Source organism: Etheostoma spectabile, chromosome 12 (assembly GCF_008692095.1).
Source record: "Etheostoma spectabile isolate EspeVRDwgs_2016 chromosome 12, UIUC_Espe_1.0, whole genome shotgun sequence".
NCBI lineage: Eukaryota > Metazoa > Chordata > Actinopteri > Perciformes > Percidae > Etheostoma > Etheostoma spectabile.
The window spans coordinates 29,045,282-29,054,041 of record NC_045744.1 but is presented as its reverse complement, the minus strand read 5'-3'; the positions used below and the strand labels follow the sequence as shown (position 1 = coordinate 29,054,041).

At 39.6% G+C, this 8,760-nt stretch overlaps 1 long non-coding RNA gene across 1 annotated transcript; it reads right to left on the bottom strand.

Moving 5' to 3' along the window:
- Positions 1–748: 748 nt before the first annotated feature.
- On the bottom strand, positions 749–3,912 carry LOC116699483 (uncharacterized). Its single transcript, XR_004334440.1, has 3 exons — positions 3,831–3,912; positions 2,204–2,208; positions 749–759 (listed from the first exon to the last, which is right to left on the bottom strand). It is a non-coding gene; the product is annotated as an uncharacterized LOC116699483 (long non-coding RNA).
- Between the last annotated feature and the right edge of the window lie 4,848 nt (positions 3,913–8,760).

Here is an 8,760-nt window from a genome sequence, read left to right as displayed (position 1 = left end):
TGTCTTGCTGCTTGTGTGCCCTGTTTTCTTCATTTTTGTCGCCCTCCATGCTACTATGTGCTAACGTTAGCGCCATCAAGCCGCAATGATTTGCTGCGAATTAACGCAGAATGCCAAATCTGTTGAGTTGTCTTAGTCGTGCGTCAAATGCAACGTACATTAGATATATTCCCATCCATTTAGACTGAATATGGTATTGATGACGTAAACAATAATAACGATATCTCCAGTGAAATGATGTGAACGTTGAGGACTAGATTAGGACTGTCTTAAAGCTGATTCTGGTTTCCAACATCGCCCCAGGTGTGTCTGTTAAAACACAGACAGAGACAACTTCTCTCTAGCTAAGTTTCCATCCTCTTGTCAATTGAATTACAGTATCTGAAGTGTGGTAAAAAAAAAAAAATAATAACTCATGCAAATAAAGCTGGTGAAACTGTTGATGCTTCATCAACGTGCAACCTAGCTAACAGGTGAAGAACCACTAGCTAACTTATTTTAAATGTGCAAGAACTACAGGCTTGAGTGAACTAAAAACATGAGTTATACGAGTTACAGTTCTCAAAGAGGTGGCGTGTGGCGCGTGTTTGCGCTATTTTCCGACATGACGACCTCTTGTACAAAACTAAAGTAACAAACCAATTTTGTAAAATGTAAGGAGTAGAAAGTACCGATAATTGTGTTAAAATGTAAGGAGTAGAAGCTAAAAATCAACACAAAAATAAATAGTAAATTAAAGTATAATATCAGAAAAATCTGCTTGAGTACAGTAACAAAGTATTTGTACTTCGTTACTTCCCATCTCTGGCTGTAACACACAATGTGTAGCTGCCAAAATGCACCAAAAACTGCAAGTCAAAGCATCAAATGTCACTGACTGACACACACACACACACACACACACACACACACACACACACACACACTCTTTGACACAGAGTAGGACAGGAAGGGGTTGGGTTTCATGCTTCCTCTGCTGTATTCCCCAGGCTGTTGGCTGGAGCCTTCATGTGAACCGTTCCCAGTTTCCCGCAGCTTCCAGGTGAGTGTGTGGCTGCAAAGCTTTTTGTGGAAAATCAGAAATCTTCTATTTTCGCCTCCTTTTCTTATAGTTATTTTATTCATTGTTTTTATCTCTACCTCACTGTCTTTAAGTGACAGCACTTGCAATCAATTACAAGGTACTGCAAACACACACACTTCATGTTATAAAATAATAAAATGTCTAGGGTAAAATAAGGAATTATTTAAGCATGTAAAAGCACAACGCGTGATGCATTCATGAGGTACTCTTCAGGTTGTATGATATTATTCAAATTTAGCAAAAGCTATAAGAATGAGATAGATGTTTGAGTAAATGTAGGCTAGATCTACACTAAGGTCTACAGCTTGACTAGAAATTCAAAATGTCAACATAAATATTGAAAAATAGGTGAAATAGACATTCATGTACCTTATACAGACTGAGGAATTTCTGTTTGTGCCTACATGTCAGTAGGCCTACAGTTTGAAACCCTGTAGATATGTGAAATTTGCCTAACACGTATTTAGGTCATCTTCATTTCATAAAGTCAAAAGTTTCATTTTCTTTGAACAGAAATTCATTTTAAGGGTGCATTGGTAGCTCACCTGGTAGAGTGCACATATAGAGAGGTTCACTAATCAACGCAGCGGGCCAGGGTCCGTCACCGACTCAGTCCTTATGCTGCATGTCAATTCTCCTCTCTTTCCCCTTTCATGTTTTCACCTGTCATATCAAAATAAAGGCCTAAAATGCCAAAAATAGGAAGGAAGGAATTCATTTTAAACCGTTGTGTGATTTGAAGTCTGAACTTCACATACCAATAATGCAACTATATCAAAAATGAAAGTATGCATTATTTTTAAGTGAATGCATATTGATTTTCATACCTAGAGAAATGGAAACTATTGTCAGGCTGGAAAACACTCACAAAACATCAGACTAAGTGCATGGACAAGGCCTGGAGCTGCAGTTTGTCTGAAAGTCTTACCTCTTAAGTTTCCTTTATCTCTGTCTTTCTTAATCCCAACTGGAACTGCAGCCTGTCTTTCCCTTTCTTTCCCTCCATCTCCCCCTCTGTCTTTCTCTTTCTTTAATGCACTTCTCTCTCTCGGCTTTAACACTGCTGAGGTGGAGCCATCTGTCTTTATGATGTGCTGGTTACGATGCCTCGGGGTGCACACCTTCTCAGTGTTTATCTTCTCCTCAAAACAGACGCAGACATGCTTTGCTGAGAACAATATTTAATGGCAGTGCTGCATTACAATACCTGCAATTTGATTCAAAACACTTCAACATGTAGGATGATATCAAAACGAAAGAGTGTTGGTGTAACAGAGACTCTGGAGTGAATGTAAGATGCCTGCAGCCAACTGCTTGGAGAATGAACAGACTGGAAATTAATCAAGTAAACTTTTTATTCGCTTGTTCACATGGGATGAAACAAAGCATTTGGCAGTAGCCATGTCGATGTTCAGTGTCGCAGCTTCAGGCTTTCAGATTATTTTTGCACGGTTTAATGTGTGCGAGAATAGACTCACATGGGGCAGCAATGGCAACGTTCAATAGTATGCTTTCTAATTGGAAATGAGTTTATTATGCCCCCTGAGTGAAGACAGTAATTATGAAAGTACTATATTATTATAAGTGTGTGTCCATTAGAAATAACTGGATTCAATGTATACGCTGAATACTGTTACCAGTATTTCTTCTGCCACAACTGCCCCTACAGCTACTACTTGATACTACCAGTGTTGTCGTACTCCAAACTGGTCTAGTGTTTCTTGGTCTCAGATAAAGAGGACCCTGGAATTTATTTCAACACCGGTCATGACCACAACTGCAGGGATATCACTAAATGATTTATGTGTTGACATCATTATTGGGATTGCATGTAAAACTTCCTGCTTCAAATGCAACCAATAACTAGAATCAATTTGAAATTTGTCATCGTTAACCCCCTCTCCTCACACACACACTCCCAACAAAGTGAAAGCATGAGATGGGAGAAGAAGCTCTGGCTGTCTGGGAGATGTCAGCCAAATTCTCTGTAATAAAATGTGGCTTCCTAAGGAGTTTCTTTGCAAAAACATCTTAAAAACCCCCCACAGAAGTGTGTAAATTCTGCTATTTAACACTGACAGAGACAGCCATGACCAACTCACATTTGAATCGGCACTTAAAAAAGAAGCATAAAGAAAGGTAAAATAAGTGTAACACTTACAGCAATAAAGGAGGTGAATGAAGACGAATCTTAATTTGTTTTATGTGGGTATTTTTTAGGGGAATGTGGATCTTTCAGGTTAATTTGAGGAGTTACTATAATTAGCATTTTGGGACTCGCGTGTGGGACTCGCGCTGGTTCTTGATTCAGTCTCGTCCTGCCATGGTCTTGGTCTTGACTTGATCTCAACCCCTTAAAGTCTTGGTCTTGTCTCGGTCTCAATCCACTCTGGTCTTAGTAATGACTTGGTCTTGGTTAAGGTGGTCTTCGTCTATAGCCACAAAGTTTCATTTCCAGGAGTGCTCCGGTGCAGACGGAATTTCTGCCGGATGTCCCTCTTTTTTGCCGGATGTCCGTCCCCTTATTCTGTCTTTGTGTTGGCATTTTAAACTGGATTTATGAGGACTATAGCTACCTGCTCTTCAGATCTCTGTAGGGTAAATTCAGACAGCTAGCTAGACTATCGGTCCAATCTGAGTTTTCTCTTGCACGACTAAAACATCCTCTGAATATACACATGTTCCACCAAAACAAGTTCCTTCCTTATTTTGCAGCTGCACCGTTGCTCCATCCGGCGCTTAGCACTGATTGATCTGAAATGAAGACATATTCAGCAACTGCACAGCTTATTTCCCGCTTAAATTGAATTCAGAAACATGTTTCGGAGAGTAAAATATATGTAAAACTTGTGCTACTTGTATTACTACATCTTCCACCACTAGGATTATGTATGGCTAACTCTGCCATTACTACTGCTTGCAACAGTAACACAAATTGAGTGCAAAGGTTCCAACACTGTTGCTGCTCTCTGATGGTCGGATATAATCAAAGCCATGAAGTTGGTGAGGAATGTCCCTGTTCCCCTGCTTATCCGTACAATCTGTTTTCTACATTTACTTTTGTGGAAAATGTATCAAAGAACCTCAGGTACAGTTGTTATATGCACACAGGGGGAAAACAAACCTCTGCAGCAACAAGGGATTGGTCCTGCCTGTGAATACCTCACTCAGCTAAATATAGCCAGGAGATGCATGTCTCTCAGCCTCCCCCTGCCCCTCCCCTTCCCCTCACCGTTCCCTCAAGCCCTTATCTTAATCATTTCCAGACCTTTCAAACGCCACACACACACACACACACACACACACACACACACACACACACACACACACACACACGCACAAACACACTGCTGATAAATAAGTACCAGTGTTTACAGGCCTTCCTGCTGATGTTAAAGTCAGAAGAGGGTGGGACTATCTGTGTGTGTGTGTGTGTGTGTGTGTGTGTGTGTGTTTTCTGTAGGCTTATGAATGGGCATCTGTTGCAGACGAATAAGGAATAAAAAAAAAAAACTTTAACCCACTATTGCATGGTGTTGCCATTTGGCAACAAATTATTTTTCTTAGTATTTTTACAATAAACCATAAACAAAGCATTGTTTTCTGTTTAATTGTGTAAATAAGTCTTTCATTTTATTATTAATTTGATGACTTCACATAACCGGGAAATCCTTTTTCCCCGCCCACTTTTCCAGACATGTACCCAAGTGGGTAAGCCTCTCCTCTCTAAGCGTAGCTCACATGGCGCCATTTTAATGCTACGAAGCCATCACCTGCCGTTAGCATCCCATTGACTGCCATTCATTTTGACGTCACTTTGGCAGCGAATAACTTTACATCTAAAGCGTTTAAAGTCTCTATTTGTCCGTTGTTTATTTCTAAAGAAACATGACAATGTATAAAAGGCTCCATTACCTTATCTCACGTTGTGGCTCCGTAGCAGACTTTTGTAAAAGTAGGCTAATGATTGTGTCAGAACCAAGCCACTTGCTGTCGCATAGTTGACAAATCCCCACATTGCCAGGAGAAGCTCGCAACTTATACCTACGCTCTCCATCTTTGCTGATTGGGAATGATTGAGATTTCTGTTGGCACAGCTATCAGAAGACTTACAACTTTCAGACAAGTTGCCCACGTCACAACTACGTCGTCAAGCTCAGTTGGAGGCTGCACAGTAAAGCTCAGCCATCACCGGAAAAGTGCTTTTAATATCCTTCACTCGTCCACTTTACAGGCAAGGCGCAGCTCATCTCATTGTATGTAGTCATAGCCAGACCTTCTTCCACAGCACTGTAGAGGTGGGTCTGGCTAGTCTACACAGCATTCCTGGATGGGAGAAAAACATGCTCTGGTTGGGCGGGGCTAAACGCCACACAGAGCAACGGTGCCTCTGCAAAAAAGCTTGTTTTGGTGGAACATGTTTACGTTCAAAAGTATTTTTAGTTGTGCAACAGAAAACTCAGACTGAACAGATAGTCTAGCTAGCTGCAGACATCTGAGGAGCAGGTAACCATAGTTCTCATAAATCCACTGGAGTTTAGAACGGCAACACAAAGAAAAGCAGACATACAGAAATGAAATGTCGTTAAGATAACTATAATATAAATCAGAGGCATGGTATTCAAATCTCATAATTTGGAGAAGAAACGGGAATGTATCACGGGGAAGGGGCTCCAGGGAGACTCATCTCAACTAACCTTCACTTTTTCCTCCTTCGTTTTTATACATTCATACACAGTCGCACCTGGAAACAAGAGAAGGAAAGGGGGGAAAACAAATGTACTTTGAAATGTATTCTTTGCCCTTGCTTTGCTGCCCTTGATGGTTTTATCTTCACTTAATTGGTTCAAGATCACATAATCCCACAAGTACCATGCAAATGACTTACGGGCTTTATCATCAAGCTGAGTGTCATTTTTAAAAGTGTCATTTGCCATTGTCATCCCTTATGATCACATTATATAATAAAACGTTTTTTTCCACTTGACACCTCCTCGTCTGTCTTCCCTTCATTGTTATATGATTCATTATATAACTGCTGTACTCCCTTTATTTAAACTCTTGTCTCTTAGCTGTCACAAGCTTTTAAAATGAGGCCAGAGGTTCATTTGAGGCTTCTCTATATTTTACACACGCATGCACGCACAAAAGCACGCACACACACACGCACGCACACACACACACACACACACACACACCTCTATCAGTAATGTTTTGTCTCACGCTGTGTAGGAGACAAAGCTACAATTTGCTTCACTTTATTCCACCCACACAATTGGAATAATATGTCAAGACAAAAAGGAAGATAACATGCATGAAAGCTCCGTCCAGAAACCCTCAGCCTTTTCTGCACAGATATACATAATATGAACATGTCTGCACTTACATTTGAATGTTAACACTATTGCTTCATTCTAGTTAGAATGTCTTTGAAATTGTTAAACTGCCTCTCTCGTCCAAATCTTGGAAGGCCCAGGCCAATATGCAAACTCCTGTTCATCTGGCAGCTGGACTTTATAAGTCTGGAAATTCTAATAACCATCAACATTTTCTGCTTCCATCTCAGATTTAAATTTGAATCTAAAGACTGGTGCACATTTTAGCAACAAGGCAATTCAAAGTGCTTTACTGTATATTGTATGTAGAAACAAACCCTTGTTGACCCGGAGAGTTTTGAATGACTGCAAAGATTTTTCAAATTCAGAACCAAATCAGAACCAACAAAAAAACAACAACAGTAAATGTAAATGTGCTGTATTTATATAGCGCTTTTCCAGTCTTAACAACTGCTCAAAGCGCTTTTTACATCTACAGGAAACATTCACCATTCACACACATTCATACACTGTGGCCGGGGCTGCCGTACAAGGTGCCACCTGCTCATCAGATAAACATTCACACACATTTACACTCCGTGTTTTTACTTCTTTTGGCTTGCATATTCACACGTGCAAATGGCAATGCAGATTAAGACTAAACGATTTCCTAGGCTGATATCGACTCAGGACTAGTGTTTATTGGCGCCCTTGTGGCAGTGCTTCAGCTGTCCTTCCATCCAATATGGTCCCAAATCAATATCTGCCTAGGAAAATGCATAGTCTTAATCTGCATTGTTATTTGCACTCATTGTGAATACGCAGGCCACAATAAGTAATTAGGTTGTTGTTTTTTTGGCTCACTTTTACTCATAACATGCTAACGGGCAACATGGGATTCCATTCACTATGCTAAGCTAAGAGAAACTGATGGGTGATCTGGAAAGTTTGCTGTGTGAAGGGGTTTCATGCTGAATTTATTGGGAAAATCAACATGTGCATTGCCATTGTGTATGTTTTGATGGAATTATCAAAACATCAATCAAATATTAAATACATTGTTCCTAAAATCAGGCTGACAAAAGTAATATATATATATATATATATATATATATATATATATATATATATATATATATAAATAAAACAATATCTTTTACATTTGTTCAATTTAAAAATGCCTCTGCGTTCCATTTACCTTTGAAGCTGAAGCTGGGAATGATGTCACACCCGAGTTGAATGCGTCCCATTTACAAGTCATATTTTCATTGTGGTGATAGCTCTAGCCAGTTTAGCCATTGTTAGCAACACCGGTTGTTAACAACACATTACACTATTTTTGTGTGCATACAAACAGCATAACAACATGTCAACAGGTAGAAGTTGGACAAGACTGTTCGTGGTAAGACACAAATAAGACAGAAGTGCTCATAACTTTATGTTACTTAAGCTTTCACAACAAAGTCCAGCAAAACACAGCATCCCTCAAAACTGGACCAGTGTCAACCCTGATGTTATGTTTAAGCTGAAAAAGTTCAACTACAGCACCCCCATGAGACTGTGCAAGACATTACATCATCAGGAAAAAACATTTTTACCCCAGAGGGCTGAAGATGACACACGAAACATAATATAAATCCTATGCAAACAGCAGTCAAATAGAGTCCTGACTTGCTGAAAGGCAGAAGTCTGATTACATGGATGTGATCAAATCTATATACAACCTATTAGAGACTGAGTGTATAAAGTAGCATTTCCTCTATATCCTCATTAGATTAGATTAGATTATACTTTATTTATCCCACGACGGGGAAATTCTGTCGTTACAGTAGCAGGCATAGCAGCAACAGCAAAAAACAAAAAAACAAACAATAACACACAAACAAGTAAGCACGAAAGAAAAAAAAGAAGAAATACAGGCAAGAAATAGAAATGAAAATATGGTAGACTGAGTAAGAAAATGCCGTCAAACAAAAGGAATTTTAAAGTGCGGTTGCCATGATAAGAGAAACAATATTGCGGTGTAAGTGACGTTTAAAATTAAGTTGAATGTGTAATTAGAGCAAAGAAGCAAGAGTCGGTAGCAAATTTAATTATATTAACCTGAGACCATACATATTGAAAAGTAAGTACTTGTAATAAAATAATATAAATACCAATATTAAAGATAAACAGAAAGTGTGTGATGTAGATGGGAGAGAAAAACGGAACAGAAACTACAACACTATCAGGTAGAGCAGGGTTGTAGAGTCGACAGGGCGGGATGAAGGACCCGCGGTACCTCGCCTTCTTACACCGTGGGTGTATCAGTCTGCTGCTGAAGGAGCTGCTAGGGACCCCACAGTGTCATGTAGGGCAGGG